This window comes from Leucopleurus acutus (genome assembly GCF_964270905.1).
Source record: "Leucopleurus acutus genome assembly, chromosome: 7".
NCBI lineage: Eukaryota > Metazoa > Chordata > Mammalia > Artiodactyla > Delphinidae > Leucopleurus > Leucopleurus acutus.
The window spans coordinates 44,945,804-44,964,523 of NC_139150.1; the positions used below are offsets into that span (position 1 = coordinate 44,945,804).

General features: G+C 39.1%; 2 protein-coding genes across 2 annotated transcripts in view; both read left to right on the plus strand.

The window, feature by feature from the left end:
* The window catches only part of LOC309964330 (uncharacterized protein C9orf40), a 62,511-nt gene extending 44,449 nt beyond the window's left edge, over nt 1–18,062 (plus strand). Inside the window, exon 3 of the transcript XR_014326342.1 lies at nt 17,988–18,062. The gene's annotated coding sequence lies outside the window, so the exon portion shown is untranslated. The remainder of the gene's footprint in view (nt 1–17,987) is intronic.
* TRPM6 (transient receptor potential cation channel subfamily M member 6) overlaps nt 1–18,720 on the plus strand; it is a gene marked incomplete at its 5' end in the record, with an annotated part of 195,376 nt that overhangs the window by 34,570 nt on the left and 142,086 nt on the right. The window lies entirely within an intron of this gene.

Genomic DNA, 18,720 nt, shown 5'->3' on the forward strand with positions numbered 1-18,720 from the left:
AAATAAAAATCTTTAATCCTGAATATGAATTGGAAATTTAAGTATGAACTCACTAGATACATATTTTATCTATTTACGGAAAAGAGGTAGAAATAATGACCAACCAAGCACCCATGGCACCCAGACTGTGGTCTTTTTCAAGACCATTCTGAATAAAATAAATCAGGACTTCTTGGAGAAATAGCTAATTTTTTTTTTTTCAGTATGTGGGCCTCTCACTGTTGTGGCCTCTCCCGCCGCGGAGCACAGGCTCCGGACACGCAGGCTCAGCGGCCACGGACTCTAGATTTCTTTTGATTTCCATTTGCATGGAATATGTTTTTCCATCCCCTCACTTTCAGTCTGTATGTGTCCCTGGGTCTGTAGTGGGTCTCTTGTAGACAGCATCTATACGAGTCTTGTTTATGTATCCATTCAGCTAGTCTATATCTTTTGGTTGGAGCATTTAATCCATTTACATTTAAGGTAGTTATCGCTATGTATGTTCCTATTACCATATTCTTAATTGTTTTGGGTTTGTCATTGTAGGTCTTTTCTTTCTCTTGTGTTTCTTGCCTAGAGAAGTTCCTTTAGCATTTGTTGTAAAGCTGGTTTGGTGGTGCTGAATTCTGTTATCTGTAAATGTTTTAATTTTGCCGTCAAATCTGAATGAGATCCTTGCTGGGTAGAGTAATCTTGGTTGTAGGTTTTTCCCTTTCATCACTTTAAATATGTCCTGCCACTCCCTTCTGGCTTGCAGAGTTTCTGCTGAAAGATCAGCTGTTAACCTTATGAGGATTCTTTTGTATGTTATTTGTTGTTTTTCCCTTGTTGCTTTTAATATTTTTTCTTTGTATTTAATTTTTGATAGTTTGATTAATATGTGTGTTGGCATATTTCTCCTTGGATTTATCCTGTATGGGACTCTGCACTTCCTGGACTTGATTAACTATTTCCTTTCCCATATTAGGGAAGTTTCAACTATAATCTCTTCAAATATTTTCTCAGTCCCTTTCTTTTTCTCTTCCTCTTCTGGGACTCCTATAATTTGAATGTTGGTGCATTTAATGTTGTCTCTGAGATCTCTGAGAGTGTCCTCAGTTCTTTTCATTCTTTTTTCTTTATTCTGCTCTGTGGTAGTTATTTCCACTATTTTATCTTCCAGGTCACTTATCTGTTCTTCTGCCTCAGTTATTCTGCTATTGACTCCTTCTAGAGAATTTTTAATTTCATTTATTGTGTTGTTCATCATTGTTTGCTGTCTAGGTCCTTGTTAAACGTTTCTTGTATTTTCTCCATTTTATTGCCAAGATTTTGGATCCTCTTTACTATCATTTCTCTGAATTCTTTTTCAGGTAGACTGCCTGTTTCCTCTTCATTTCTTTGGTTTGGTGGGTTGTTACCTTGCTCCTTCACCTGCTGTGTTTTTCTCTGTCTTCTCATTTTGCTTAACTTACTGTGTTTGGGGTCACCTTTTTGCAGGCTGTAGGTTCGTAGTTCCCATTGTTTTTGGTGTCTGCCCCCCCCTGCTGCCAGTGGGTAAGGTTGGGTCAGTTGGTTGTGTAGGCTTCCTGGTGGACGGGACTGGTGCCCGTGTTCTGGTGGATCAGGCTGGATCTTGTCTTTCTGGTGGGCAGGACCACGTCCAGTGGTGTGTTTTGGGGTGTCTGTGATCTTATTATGCTTTTAGGCAGCGTCTCTGCTAATGGGTGGGGTTGTGTTCCTGTCTTACTAGTTGTTTGGCATAGGGTATCCAGCACTATAGCTTGCCGGTCATTGAGTGGAGCTGGGGCTTAGTGTTGAGATGGACATCTCTGGGAGAGCTTTCACCATTTGATATTACATGGAGCTGGGAGGTCTCTGGGAGACCAGTGTCCTGAACTCGGCTCTCTGGCGTCAGAGGCACAGGCCTGACACCCACCTGGAGCACCAAGACCCTGTCAGCCACACGGCTCAGAAGAAAAGGGAGAAAAAAAGAAGGAAAGAAAAAAATAAGATAAAGTTATTAAAATAAAAAAATACAAATAAATTATTAAAAATTAAAATGTAATAAGAAGAAAAAAAAAGAAAGAAAGAAAGAAGAGAGCAACCAAACCAAAAAACAAATCCACCAATGATAGCAAGTGCTAAAAAGTATACTAAAAGAAAAAAAAATGGACAGACCCTCGGACAAATGGTAAAAGCAAAGCTATACAGACAAAACCACAGAAAGAAGCATACACATACACACTCACAGAAAGAGAAAAAGGAAAAAAAATATATATGTCCCACTCTCTCTCTCTCTCTCTCTCTCTCTCTCTCTCTCTCTCTCTCTCTATATATATATATATATATATATATATATATATATATAAAGAAGGAAGAGAGCAACCAAATCAATAAATCTACTAATGATTATAAAGTCCAAATACTAAACTAAGATAAACATAAAACCAGAAACAAATTAGATGCAGAAAGCTAACCCGAAGTCTGCAGTTGCTCCCAATGTCCACCACCTCAGTTTTGGGATGATTCGTTGTCTATTCAGGTATTCCACAGATGCAGGGTACATCAGGTTGATTGTGGAGATTTAATCCACTGCTCCTGCGGCTGCTGGGAGAGATTTCCCTTTCTCTTCTTTGTTTGCACAGCTCCTGGTATTCAGCTTTGTATCTGGCCCCGCCTCTGCGTGTAGGTTGCCTTAGGGCGCCTGTTCTTTGCCCAGAGAGGATGGGGTTAAAGGAGCAGCTGATTAGGGGGCTCTGGCTCACTCAGGCCGAGGGAAGGGAGGGGTATGGAATGTGGGGTGAGCCTGCGGTGGCAGAGTCCAGTGTGACGTTGCACCAGCCTGAGGCATGCTATGTGTTCTCCCAGGGAAGTTGTCCCTGGATCATGGGGCCCTGGCAGTGGCGGGCTGCACAGGCTCCCAGGAGGGGAGGTGTGGATAGTGACCTCTGCTTGCACACAGGCTTCTTGGTGGCTGCAGCAGCAGCCTTAGCGTCTCATACCCGTCTCTGGTGTCTGTGCTGATAGCCATGGCTCGTGCTCGTCTCTGGAGCTCCTTTAGGCTGTGCTCTGACCCCCTTCTCGTCGTGCACCCCGAAACAATGGTGTTTTGCCTCTTAGGCAGGTCCAGAGTTTTCCCTGGACTCCCTCCCGGCTAGCTGTGGCTCACTAGCCCCCCTCAGGCTGTGTTCACCCAGCCAACCCCAGTCTTCTCCCTGGGGTCTGACCTCCGAAGCCCGAGCCTCAGCTCCCAGCCCCTACTCACCCCAGCGGGTGAGCAGACAAGCTGGTGAGTGCTGGTCGGCACTGATCCTTTGTGCGGGAATCTCTCTGCTTTGCCCTCTGCACCCCTGTTGTTGCGCTCTCCTCTGTGGCTCCGAAGCTTCCCCCCTCCGCCACCCCCTGTCTCCATCAGTTAAGGGGCTCCCTAGTGTGTGGAAACTTCACAGCTCCCTCCCAGAGGTGCAGGTCCTGTCCCTATTCTTTTGTCTCTGTTTGTGCTTTTTTCTTTTGCCCTACCCACCTGGGGAGTTTCTTAACTTTTGGGAAGTCTGAGGTCTTCTGCCAGCGTTCAGTAGGTGCTCTGTAGGAGTTGTTCCACATGTAGATGTATTTCTGATGTATTTGTGGGGAGGAAGGTGATCTCCACTTCTTACTCTTTCGCCATCTTGAAGGTCTCCTCTCACTGGCCTATTTAAAAAATTTTTAACATGGCTACCAAGAGGGTAAGGGGAGGTGGGATGAATTGGGAGATTGGGATTGACATATTTACACTTTTGATACCATGTATAAAATAGATAACTAATGAGAATCTCCTGTATAGCACAGGGAACTCTACTCAATGCTCTCTCTCACTTTAAATCAAAAGCCAGAAATGATTAAGCTTAGTGAAGAAGGTACGTCAAAAGCCATAGGCAGAAAGCTAGGCCTCTTGCGCTAAACAGTTAACCAAGTTGTGAATGCAAAGGAAAAGTTCTTAAAGGAAATTAAAAGTGCCACTCCAGTGAACACACAAATGATAAGAAAGTGAAACAGCCTTATTACTGATATGGAGAAAGTTTGAGTGATCAGGATAGAAGAGCAAACCAGCCACAAAATTCCCTTAATTCAAAGCAAGGCCCTAACTGTCTTGAATTCTAGGAAGGCTGAGAGAGATGAGGAAGCTGCAGAAGAAAAGGCTGAAGCTAGCAGAGGCTGGTTCATGAGGTTTAAGGAAAGAAGCCACCTCCATAACATAAAAGTAGAAGATGAAGCAGCAAGGTGATGTAGAAGCTGCAGCAAGTTATCCAGAAGATTTAGTTAAGATAATTCATGAAGGTAGCTACACTAAACAAGAGATTTTCAGTGTAGACAAAACAGACTTATATTGGAAGAAGATGCCATCTAGGACTTTTAAAACTAGAGAAATCAATGCCTGGCTTCAAGTCTTCAAAGGACAGGGTGACTCTCTTGTTTGGGGCTTATGTAGCTGGTGACTTCAAGTTGAATATTTTAAAGCCGCTGTGGAGACCTATTGCTCAGAAAGGAAAGATTCCTTTCAAAATGTTACTGCCCATTGACAATGTACCTGGTCACCGAAGAGCTCTGATGGAGATGTACAATGAGATTAATGTTGTTTTCATGCCTGTTAACACATTCATACTGCAGCCCATGGATCAAGGAGTCATTTTGACTTTCAAGTCTTATTATTGAAGAAATATACTTCATGAGGCTATAGCTCCCATAGATAGTGATTCCTCTGATGGAGGGCAAAGTAAATTGAAAACCTCTGGAAAGGATTCACCATTCTAGATGCCATTAAGAACATTTGTGATTCATGGGAAGAGGTCAAAATATCAACATTAACAGGAATTTGAAAGAAGTGATTCTGACCCTCATGGATGATTTTGAGAGGTTCAGGACTTCAGTGGAGGAAGTAACTGTAGGTGTGGTGGAAATAGCAAGAGACCTAGAATTAGAAGTGGAGCCTGAAGATGTGACTGAATTGCTGCAATCTCATGATAAAACTTTAAAGAATGAGCTGCATCTTATGGCTGAGCAAAGAAATTGGTTTCTTGAGATGGAATCTACTCCTGGTGAAGGTGCTGTGAAGATTGTTGAAATGACAACAAAGGATTTAGAATATTACATAAACTTAGTTGATAAAGCAACAGCAGGGTTTGAGAGGACTGACTTCAATTTTGAAAGAAGTTCTACTATGGTAAAATGCTACCAAAGATCAATGCATGCTAGAGAGAAATTGTTCATGAAAGGAAGTGTCAATCAACACAGCAACGTTCATTGTTGTCTTATTTTAAGAAATGGGTTGGGTTGACCAAAGCTACCCCAATCTTCAGCAACCAACACCCTGATTAGTCAGCAGTCATCAACATCGAGGCAAGACCCTCCACCAGCAAAAGATTAGGGCTCGCTAAAGCCTTAGATAATGGTTAGAAATTTTTAGCAATAAAGTATTTTAAAATTAAGATATGTACATTTTTTTAGACAATGCCATTGCACACTTAATAGACTGCAGTATAGTGTAAATATAACTTGTAGGTACTGGGAAACTAAAAAGCTCCTTTTGGAGCTTTATTGCAATATTCTCATTGCAATATTCTCATTATTGTCGTGGTCTGGAACCTGACCTGCAATATCTCTGAGGTATGCCTGTAATTTATTGGTTACACAGACCAACCCTTGTCCAGTGTGGGAGGGGACCATATAAAGGTGTGACTACCAGAAGGCAGGGATCACTGGGGGCCATCCTGGACTCTGGCTCCCGCAATCTGAAACCCATTAGATATGTGTAAGTCCATGAGTTCACAGTAGAAAAAATTTAGAAAACTACACCTTACAAGAGACATAAAAGACCAATTTAGAAATAAAAAATGGGCAAGACTAACTATAGCAGCTAGGGATGCACACTTGATTGATAAAATTATAAAGAAGTGCAAGGGAAGTTATCAAAGCAGGTAGTGGAAGTAAATGATTACTCTAAAAGCCAAGATAGTAGTTACTTTTGGAAAGGGTGGGGACAGTCTGTGATTGAGATGGGGCACATGGAGAGGCTTCTGGGTGGCTGGCAAAGTTTTATTTTTTGACCTGGTGTCAAGGTAAATGAAAGTGTTTACCTTTTAATAATTTACTGAGACATTGTTTCATGTGGTTTTTCTCTACCTGTGTTTTATTTTACAATAAAAAAATAAAACAACATCTCTAAAGATAATACAGCCATATGGTAAAATACTCAAAACAGTGGAAAATTTTTTATAGTGAAAAAATCAATCTTCCCAACTCATCTACTAGTAATTTTCTTCCCTAGAAGTAGCCATTGTCACCTGCTTCTTGTGTATCTATCCAGAGAGATCTCATGCATATAAAATCACACACATACACGTATGTATGTGTATATGTATATATAAATATAAATGTGTATAAAATTTCCTCTCATTTAAAAGTATAAGTGGTAGAATTAGAATACCATGCACAACAGGGAATTATATTCAGTATCCTACCTACAGTGGAATATAATCTGAAAAAAAATAACTGAATCACTTTGCTGTACACCTGAAACTAACACAATGTTGTAAATCAATTATACTTCAATTAAAAACGATCTTTTCTCTTTACATTGCCATATTTTCTAAATATTCAAAATTGTGTGGCTTTTACTTTGATTATTATAAAAAGTTATTAAAATACAAAATAAACTTAAGAAAAAGAATACCATACACATATTCTGATCTTTGTTTATTTCACTAAATATTTTATTTTTGTGGATAACATATCTACTATCACATAGTGCCCTTAAACAACATGGGGGTTAGGTGTGCTGATTCCCCTCACAGTAGAAAATCACATATAACTTTTGACTCCTCAAAAACCTAACTGGAAGCCTTACCAGTAACATTAACACTTGGTTAAGACATATTTTGTATAAGTATTATATACTGTTTTCTTACAATAAAGTAAGCTAGATTAAAAAATGTTATTAAGAAAATCATAGGAGAAAATACATTTACAGTACTATACTTAAGTTTATGTCCTCTGTTTACAAGGTGAGTTACTTGTCAGTACCTACATTAATATTGTATGTAATACAAAACACTGTAGATGTTATACATGTTATTAATACTAGACATCAAAAATGAAAAGATAGTGTGAAAAAGAAATTCATATTTTTTAACAGATAAAACGATTCATGCTTTGATAACAAAGAAGCAGCAATGTATTTGCTTTAATGGTAGCTTTGTGTAATCAATAAGATTGCTTCATGGTAGAGTAGCCTATATACTAATGAATAAATCATTATAAAATTTTTGTGGCATGTAGTATTACAGTCTTATTTATAACACAGTATTGGAAACATTATTACATTTTTAAAAAACCACTTACCTGTGATAACAGGCTGATATGCAGTTTCTCCAAGTACAGGAGAGACAGGCATCCTATATAGTAATGTAATTCTTTGAAAGCTTATAAAACAGTAAGAAAACTAACACATTATTAATTTTATATTAAATGTCACTCACCTTATGCCTATGTAGGAATAGACTAGTATCTACATATTTTTTACTCATTCATGACATGCCTTTTTCTTAATTTTTTCAATATTTTAGGCCACGCATTTCCTCTGCACATTTTTCCAAATTGTCAAAAATATTTTTAAAAATTCTATTGTATTTATTGAAAAATATCTGCGTATAAGTGAACCCACACTGTTCAAACCAATATTGTTCAATGGTCAACTGTATAAAGTCAGTTCCTATTTCTAGGCGACAACCCGTATATTTTAGCCTGTAAATAGCAGTTTAAATCAGAAGGTAACTTTTCTAAGAATATTCTCTATTAAGTCAGCAGATATGTTTCTAATTTCTCAATGTGGAGATACCATTCATATTGATTTTGAAGGTACACATTTTTCATAAAGTTTAAAATTTACCTGTTTGGTTTTTTCACCCAACTTTTCAGCTTAAACAAACCTGTTCACCCTTTGATTCAGACAAGATTACCTAGGGAAGGGTGGATTCTGGAGTTAGCAAAGTGCTTCTTCAGCATTTCCTTCAATGAACTCACAGAGATTTTATGGCGAGTGTTAAAACAACGCACCTGTGACTAACCTTTGTGCTTCTCAGATGATAACTGCCTGTTTACGGTGATAACCAAGATTAAAGGAGACAGAGGTACAGGCTTCTACAGCCTTTAAACTCTAATCTTGGACTAGCAAATGTTTCCTGGGCACCAAACTATATTGTTTAAAAAAGAAAAACTTCGTCAAGTGTTTTAACTATTTTTTTTCCTTTAATATTTCTTGCTTTTTCAGTTGTTTAAGTAGTATTTGTTGAGTACCTACCATGCAATTAGCAGTGGGGTGCCCTGGGGGTATCAAGGAAGGAAGTACAAAGAAAGAGCTTACAGTCTTGTGGAGATTCACAGTATATATACATATGAACCAGCTAGTGAACAAGATGTATTATATATATTACATCTTGTGTGTTTATCTCAATGTATGTAAACATATATAAACATATGCAGTACAACGTAAATATACACGTATGCTAAGTGATGTGGCACAGATAATTAGAAAGTGGGCAAGATGCAGTATGAAAATTACGTGAAGGGACAATAAGCCAAAGCAGTTGGAAGGTGATGTGAATCCAATTGTCAGGCAAGATTGTGTGCTGAGCAAGCTCTGGAGCTAAGTTTTCCTTTTGAAATAATTATAGACGCACAGGAAGTAGCAAAAATAGTACAAAGAGGTCCCAGGTACCATCCCCCCCCCCAGGTTCTCCCAATAGTAACGTCTTATATAACTTGAGTGCAATACCCAAACCAGCATGCTGACATTGAGACAACCTACAGCTCTTTTCCACATTTCACCAGTTTTACATGCACACACTTCCATGGAGCTGAGTTTTGATAAATGAGTTCAATAGACAAGAGGAATGAGAAAAAAAAACTAGAGATAAACAAAGCCTCACAGGGCAGTTACTTTGAAGAACTGTCCTCTTTCTTGTTCTTCCAACTCTTAGGCATCCCCTATGCAAATTAACCACACTGCTTTCCTCACTGGAGGTTGGCTTGTTACCTCCTCTTCACAAATGTTACCCAAGCACTTACTCCTGTTCTCTCTCTCTTTTTTTTTTTTTGTGGTACGCGGGCCTCTCACTGTTGTGTCCTCTCCCGTTGCGGAGCACAGGCTCCAGATGCGCAGGCTCAGCGGCCATGGCTCACGGGCCCAGCCGCTCCGCGGCATGTGGCATCTTCCCGGACTGGGGCACGAACCCGCGTCCCCTGCATCGGCAGGCAGACTCTCAACCACTGCGCCACCAGGGAAGCCCTCCCTCTCTTTTTGTTAATTGAAGTATAGTTGATTTACAATGTTGTGTTAATTACTGCTGAACAACAAAATGATTCAGTTATACATATATATATATATATATATACATGCTCTTTTTAAAAAATATTCTTTTCCATTATGGTTTATCATAGGATATTGAATATTCTTCTCTGTGCTATACAGTAGGACCATGTTGTTTATCCATTCTATATATAAAAGCTTAAGTCTGCTACCCACAACCTCCCACTCCATCCCTCCACCAGCCCTCTTCCCCCGGCAGCCAACAGTCTGTTCTCTATGCCTGTGATTCTGTTTCATAGATAGGTTCATTTGTGTTATATTTTAGAGTCTACATATAAGTGATATCATATGGTTTGTCTTTCTCTTTCTGACTTACTTCACTTAGTATGATAATCTCTGGTTGCATCCATGTTGCTGCAAATGGCATTATTTCGCTCTTTCTATGGCTGAGTAGTATTCCATTGTGTATATTTACCACATCTTCTTTATCCATTCATCTGTCACTCCTGTTCTCTTATTCCAGTGATCCAAACATAGGCAGTCTCCCTCCTAGAAACCATTTGTTTTCTGTGAACTAGTTTGTAAATAAGTAGTTGGAACCCAGAACAGATTTTCTCATGGAAACAGAGGTACATAGATTATGGGTTCCCTGGCCTATCTCTGGGCCACATAACTCAAAATATAACTAATCTCTTTACAGAACAATATTGATCATTGCTGTACATCGTGGTAGTGGTTGGGTTTCTGAGAGTTAGGGAGGAGGATTCTCTGCTATGTCAGATGGGCTTCTATCTTAATAGGAGTCCTCTTGCTACAAACTCCCACTGCATACAATGGGTAATATTAAAGGAAAAGCCCCATTTTTGTACTTTTAATCACACAAAATAAAATCTTTCCTAATTCAAGTATTCACCCACTTAACTATCAGTCCTGTAAGAGGTGACAGAGGAAGTGCAGACAAAGGAGCTGTTAGGAGAGCTAGGCAGAGAAATACTGAAAAGAGAGCTCCTTAAAGGAAATACACCAGAATAATACAGTGATTGTCTCTGAGAGGTGGAATTACCAGTGATTCATTCTTCATATTTTCTCTCTTTCTCTCTCTCCCTCTCCCTCATCCTCACTCTCTCTGTTTCTTTTGTATCTTTCTGAATTTTCCAAATTCTCTACAACTGGGATGCATTGCTTTTATAACCACAAAAATTAGAGTGCTCTGGAATGAAAGAGGTGCGTGCAGGTTTTTCAAGCAGTTCCCAATATGGTTGGCAGGAGAGGAGGTAGAATATGGAGCAATGTGCTCCACAAGGTAGAAGCAAGGTGGTTTCCAAGTACAGTAACAGATACCTGGAAAGGTAGGAACCTTCTGAGTGGGCACAGGCATGTACACAATTCAGAACTTTACAGAGGAGAGGTTTACTCTGGGAATGCACAGATGCTATCCTTTCCTTGGTTCCTGCAATGAAATACAAAGCTACCATTGACACCTTTGGGCAGGGTCCTGCCAGAGTCAAGAAAGGAGCCTGATGGCTACTGAGCCATAAGTCCTTTAAGCCCTGGGTTTACATCACCATTCTGGAATAAGTTATACTGAAAACCATGCATGTTAAGGCGTGTTCACAGATCATTTTCCATTTCTGCCCAGAGCGTCAAACAGCAGTGTTTAGGCTTCTTAGGTCCTCTCTATGCTGTCCTAGATGGGACTTTAAGTCTATAGATACTTATAAATACTTATGCCATGCCCTTTAAATACGGTCTACAAACCCACATGAAATATTTGTCTTCTAATCTCTCCTTATCTCAGTGATGATTGCATTACTTGCAGTAATCATCTTCTTTTGTAGTTTTTGATTTCCATTATGCTATTACAACTTTGTAGAATATTTATGGGAACATGATACTAATACATGTGCAATATATTTGATTTCTCCCTGTAGATACAATCATGCTGGCCTAAGCATACTAATGCCATAAAAAGCTAAAATGATTCAACTTGCTTATTCTTAATGCTTTAAAAAAAATGAGAATTCCTCAGTCCCATAAAATAGAGATAATTAGCAATTTGCATCTATTTCTTGATAACTTTGAGAAGTTAATTTGGAACAAATATGATATTTTAGTAAAGGTAAAGTTCCTACTTCAATTTAATTTTGTTGTATTAAACATTTCTTGCATGCTGGACCATGTCAATGCTAAGTGAAGCAAAAGTGAGAAAGAAGCAGTTCCTATCTTTACAGGGTGTAAAATCTAGTCAAAACAAAACAAAAATTGATGAAAGCTTTTAAATGAATATCCCTTTTGTCATTGTACCAAAGGAGGTCTGTAATAATCAGAGATACTAAAGTGATTGGAAAGAACCACCTGGCTGAATGGAAGTGGGGTGTAGGAAGGATTGTGGGTGGCATGAGAGGTAGGATGACTATATAAACCTGGGCACTTTTGAGAATAAAAGAGGTGCTACTAATATTTATGTTTATGCAAGAGGCACAATCTTAATCTATCTCAGGCCAACAGGGAGTCATGATGCCCTTCGTTAAAAAAATGGATTTAGGGGCTTCCCTGGTGGCGCAGTGGTTGAGAGTCCACCTGCCGATGCAGGGGACACGGGTTTGTGCCCCGGTCCGGGAGGACCCCACATGCAGTGGAGTGGCTGGGCCCGTGAGCCACGGCCACTGAGCCTGCGCGTCCCGAGCCTGTGCTCCGCAACGGGAGAGGCCACAACGATGAGAGGCCCGCGTACCGCAAAAAAAAAAAAAAAAAAAAAGGATTTAGGAGAACTTCCATGAATATAAATGGTAGGGAAGTGTATTAGTTTGCGAGGGCTGCCACAAAAGGATGGCTTAAACAATGGAAATTTTATTGTCTTGCAGTTTTGGAAGTTAGAAGTCCAAAATCAAGGTGTCAGCAGGGTCAGTTCTTTCTGAAGACTGTGAGGGAAAGATCTGTTCCAGACTTCTCTCCGTGGCTGAAGAAGGTTGTCTTTTTCCTGTATCTTCACATCATCTCTCCTCTCTGCATGTCTCTATGTCCAAATTTCCCCTTTTTATAAGGACACTAGTCATATTGGCTTAGAGTCCATCCTAATGACCTCATTTATCTTGATTGCCTCCGTAAAGACCATATCTCCAGATAAGGTCACATTCTGAAGTACTGGGGATTAGTACACTAATATATCTTTGTTTGGTGGGGGGCATGATTTAACTAATAACAGGAAGGATGGTAGAAACTTGACAATAGCACCACAATAGAAGGGATGTTACATCTGGATGGCTAGTGGGCACTGTCTTCTTAGTATACATCATGATCAGGAGGCAATTCTGTTATAGGCTTTAATAAGGTAAGATGGGTGGGGAGAATAAACAGAATGGAGGATGATTAGAGAAATAGAAACTTTTATTTTGGGGAATTATTAGTGTTCCACAATTCCTCTTTCCATTGGGCAATAAAGACTGGACACTGGTGGCAGAGGATGTTCAAGTGGCAGTTGACTAGAGCATGTGGAGCTATGGGATGCCATGTCTGGGAGGTGCCACAAATATACTGGTCAATTTTTACATTAGTTGATAATTCTCTACTATGAGATCTGCCTTTACTTATGAAATTAAAGCTATTTTTTCCTTTCCCCATCTCCACAGGGATTTTGCGATTCACAGAATAACAAATGTGATGAATTCTGAGCTCTGTGGAGGAATGATCTTGAGTTAGTTCAAAGTGGTTATAGTGACAAAGGTTTTTGGCCTTTGGGCATGTTCGTGAAATTGCATATAAAACTGATCACTTATACTTTCAAAATATTGAATACCAGGCAGACAAAAAGTTAGGGAGAGAAATATACATTTTTTTTGGCTTACATGTTAGTGGCTTAGATATAGGAACATTAGGCCTTTACATGTTTGCAAAATGCAATCTGTGTTCTTGTGTCATTACCGTGAAAGGTCAATGAGAAACTTCATACATTATGATGACACATAGATTCCATGCTGAAATTCACATAGGATTGTTCTTATTCTTATGTTACGCTTTCTTCATTTATCTTGATCTTCTTAAGTATAGATAAAATAGTGGTACACACATTTTCTTGGCAAAGAAGAAATTGGCATATCACTGTTGTATGTTCAGTTAAACAGCTGTAGCTAAAACAAGATTATCGTAGACTATGTGGTTAGGAAGCACCAGGCTTTAAAAAAAAACAAAAAAGAAGCACCAGGTTAGTCAGTGTAATACACATATCATAAAACATTAAAAGAAAATAAAAATAGCCTTGGTCCTTAACTTGTGGGCTCAAAGGGCCTGGGAAGTGAGTGAAATGCATGTTTTATTAAGTCAGGAAGAATAAATGATCAGTAAAAGTGTAATATTGGAATTTCAGACACACTAATCCTGTAAGTCATTCCAAGATATATAGGATTTTAATTTTAAATTAATTTAAAAATTATTTTCAATATAAGGTATCATTACAGAATACTTGGAAAAATGAAAAGGAGTCATTTCTTCCTGATTTCTTTCTATATGGTCTTTGACATAGTTGTACTCATACAGTACATACAATGTTCTAGCTCCCTTTTTGGCTTTGCATACTCTTCATTGTTGGCATTTTTTAAGTTATACAATTGCCCATCTGATAACTTACTTAATTACTTCTCAAATAATAGACTTTAACAAATCCCTAATGTTATATAATTTTGATATAAATATATTATTATGTAAATTTTCATCATATTAGGGTTTTTTGGGCAGGAGATGTGATCTTTCTGGGTCATAGGGTTATGAGGCCTTTTATGACAGCACTTTGTTCTTAGGTCAGTAAGATAGTCTCCATTTTATCAGAGCCTAAAATGAATTCAGCAATTCTGAATTTAATATCTAAGCATAATGACCTTGCCTTTTTTTTTAAAAGATTTTTTAAAATATATATTTATTTATATTTATTTATTTATTTTATCTTTGGTTGCATTGGGTCTTCATTGCTGCACGCAGGTTTTCTCTAGTTGCAGCGAGTGGGGGCTACTCTTCGTTGTGGTATGCGGGCTCTTGTTGTGGTGGCTTCACTTGTTGCAGAGCACGGGCTCTAGGTGTGCGGGCTTCAGTAGTTGCGGCATGTGGACTCAGTAGTTGTGGCTCTAGAGCTCAGGCTCGGTAGTTGTGGCACGTGGGCTTAGTTGCTCTGCAGCGTGTGGGATCTTCCTGGCCCAGGGCTCGAACCCGTGTCCCCTGCATTGGCAGGAGGATTCTTAACCACTGTGCCACCAGCAAAGTCCGATAATGACCTTGTCTTAAAGAAGTTTGAATTATTATACCTTCAAGGATGTTACAGAAATGCTTGGGCATCTTTTTTTTTTAATTAAAATATTTTTTCTTTTAAAAAAAATTTGTTTTGTCTGAGCATCTTTATCATCAAGTAAATTACATGCAGTTTGTTTAGAGAAAGATGTAATAGAAAGATCTCATCAGTAATGGAAGTGTGCAGATTGTTTTGCTATGCAGACATGCTACTGCACTGAGAGTTGGAAAAAAATAAGACTTTGCCCAGGGTTTATAAATACTTTTACCAAAGTAACATTTAAAAAAATTAAATAATCACAAAATAAAACCTCACTAGTAAATGAAAGTTGAAATTATTTTGGATAGGAACTCTGACAGGATGGAAACACCATGGGCCTTGGAGTCAGACAAAGTGTCTTTGGAATTGCAGCTCTGCCACTCTTTCAACCTCTGACTCTGGACAAGTTTTGGCTTTTCAGAAACTCAGATTGTATGAAATGGTGGTTAATAATGTATTAAATAAAAATAAGGCATATATCAAATTGCCTAGTGTACAGTGAGTGCCCATTTATTACTAATTAGTAATATTTCTTCCTTCCTTTATTCATGGCTCACACTGAAAATGTAAAGAATATTTCAGGAGGAAATATATAATTTAAAATACTTAAAAAGGGACTTCCCTGGTGGCGCAGTGGTTAAGAACCTGCCTGCCAATGCAGGGGACACGGGTTCGAGCCCTGGTGCGGGAAGATCCCACATTCCGCGGAGCAACAAAGCCCGTGCACCACAACTACTGAAAGCCTGCGTGCCTAGAACCCGTGCTCCGCAACAAGAGAAGCCACCGCAATGAGAAGCCCGCGCACCGCAATGAAGAGTAGCCCTCACTCACTGCAACTAGAGAAAACCCGTGTGCAGCAACAAAGACCCCAACACAGCCAAAAAATAAATAAAGTTAAATAAATAAATTAATTAAATAAACTACTTTAAAAGACTCTCATTTTAGTTCAAGGGACTCTATAAATGAGTTTTGCAACTTTCTGTGAGGCTGTACTATATTCATTTAAAAATAAAAAGTTGGACTTCCCCGGTTGTCCAGTGGTTAAGGCTCCATGCTTCCACTGCAGGGTCATGGGTTCGATCCCTGGTGGGGGAAGTTCCGCATGCCACTCTGTGTGGCCAAAATAATAATAAATTTAAAAAAATAAAAAGTTAAGAAAAATAAAAAAGACAGTATTAGATAAATGAGTCAGGCATGGAGGGTTCAATTAGTTGGTTCCTTCTGGTTAAGTCATTTATTTTTTCTGTCTCTCAGTTTCTCACCTGAAATGGAGAAACACAATTCCTAAGCTACTAGAGTACTTATTCCAAGGATGAACAATTGTGGTTCACATTTTAGGGAGAACATAATAGGTTGAATACTGTTTCCTTTCAAGTAATTTAATCAAGAGAAAAGGACTAAGGGTTAAAAATTTCTTACTAGTAGACATGTCTTGTTGAATAAATATATTCTTTTTTTTTTTTTTTTTGCTTGCTTTGGGTCTTAGTTTCGGCAGGCGGACTCCTTTAGTTGCGGCACAAGGCTCCTTAGTTGTGGCATGTGAACTCTTAGTTGTGGCATGCATGTGGGATCTAGTTTCTTCACCAGAGATCGAACCCGGGCCCCCTGCATTGGTAGCACAGAGTCTCAACCACTGCACCACCAGGGAAGTCCCAATAAATATATTCTTAATTCTGATATATACAAGTAATAAAAATCAAGTTCTGGGACTTTCCTGGTGGTCCAGTGGTTAAGACTCCAGGTCCCTATGCCTGGGTTTGGTCCCTTGTCAGGGAACTAGATCCTGCATGATGCAACTAAGAGTTCACATGCTGCGACTAAAAGAGCTGGCATGAGGCAACAAAGATCCAGCGTGCCACAACTAAAACCGGACACAGCCAAATAAATAATTAATAAAACGAAAACGAAAACAAAAAGTTCTGATTCAGACAGTCATCCAACTAAATTTTTAATGAATGCTCATTATGTTCAAGGTGTGAGTACAGAAAACAATGGACTTTTACAGCCACACACATCTGTTTTCAAATTTTTGTTGGCTTCACACCTAATTAGCTGTGAGACTGGTGATATATATATATATTCTTAACATCTTTATTTGAGTAAAATTGCTTTACAATGGTGTGTTAGTTTCTGCTTTATAACAAAGTGAATCAGCTATACATATACATACATCCCCATATCTCCTCCCTCTTGCATCTCCCTCCCACCCTCCCTATTCCCACTCCTCTAGGTGGTCACAAAGCACTGAGCTGATCTCCCTGTGCTGTGCGGCTGCTTCCCACTAGCTATCTATTTTACATTTGATAGTGTATATATGTCCATGCCACTCTCTCACTTCATCTCAGCTTACCCTTCCCCCTCCCCATGTCTTCAAGTCCATTCTCTACGTCTGCGTCTTTGTTCCTGTCCTGCCCCTAGGTTCTTCAGAACCATTTTTTTTGGGGGGGGGGTTCCATATATACGTGTTAGCATACAGTATTTGTTTTTCTCTTTCTGACTTACTTCACTCTGTATGACAGACGCTAGATCCATCCACCTCACTACAAATAATTCAATTTTGTTTCTTTTTATGGCTGAGTAATATTCCATTGTATATATGTGCCACATCTTCTTTATCCATTCATCTGTTGATGGACACTTAGGTTGTTTCCCTGTCCTGGCTATTGTAAAAAGACCTGCTATGAACATTGTGTTACATGACTCTTTTTGAATTATGGTTTTCTTAGGGTATGTGTCCAGTAGTGGGATTGCTGGGTCATATGGTAGTTCTGTTTTTAGTTTTTTAAGGAAACTCCATACTGTTCTCCATAGTGGCTGTATCAATTTACATTCCCACCAACAGTGCAAGAGGGTTCCCTTTTCTCCACACCCTCTCCGGCATTTGTTGTTTGCAGATTTTTTGATGATGGCCATTCTGACTGGTGTGAGGTGATACCTCATTGTAGTTCTGATTTGCATTTCTCTAATGATTAGTGATGTTGAGCATCCATTCATGTGCTTGTTGGCAATCTGTATATCTTCTCTGGAGAAATGTCTATATAGGTCTTCTGCCCATTTTTGGTTTGAATTGTTTGTTTTTTTGATCTTGAGCTGCATGAGCTCCCTGTAAATTTTGGAGATTAATCCTTTGTCAGTTGCTTCATTTGCAAAAATGTTCTCCCATTCTGAGGGTTGTCTTTTCGTCTTGTTTATGTTTTCCTTTGCTGTGCAAAAGCTTTGAAGTTTCATTAGGTCCCATTTTATTTTTGTTTTTATTTCCATTTCTCTAGGAGGTGGTTCAAAAAGGATCTTGCTGTGATGTATGTCATAGAGTGTTCTACCTGTGTTTTCCTCTAAGAGTTTTATAGGGTCTGGCCTTACATTTAGGTCTTTAATCCATTTTGAGTTTATTTTTGTGTATGGTGTTAGGGAGTGTTCTAATTTCATTCTTTTACATGTAGCTGTGAGACTGGTGATATTCACGATGAAGATTTCCGACCTTCAGTGAAACCTCACAGAGATTTCGTGCAGAAAAAAATGAGGAAAGAAACTGAGTTATCTATTGCGGCACAACACGTAACCACCAAATTTAGTGGCTTAAAATACCATCAGTTCATTATTTCTCATGATTCTGAGGGTTGGCTGGTCTCTCCAAATGGTCTTTCTTCCAGGATGGTGTTCTCAGGGCAGCGTTACAACAGGGTGAAGGCTGAAGCTGCAGGGCCACTAGAGTCCTATGCTCAGGAACTTGAACCATGTTCACTTTGGCCACATTTTACTGGCCAGAAGTCCAGCTCAGATTAATGGTGTGAAGAAGAGACTGGGCCTCTACATGGGAGGTTATTGCAAAATCACCTTGCAAAGAGATATGCTGCTGGGATGAGAGGGTCAGTAAACCAGTTATAGTATCTGCTGTGCTTGTTTTCAGGAAGCTTCAAATGATGCCATCTATCAGCGTGCCTGGCATTTTTGTTACAGTCAGTCTTCATCTTCCTCCTTTCCTCTCTTTAAGAATCATTCAAAGTTGCATGTGAAGACACAGTTCTAAAGGAGGCTAGGATCAGTGTCAATGTTCGTAATACACACTTTCAAACAGCACCCATAGCTACCTGAAGCCATC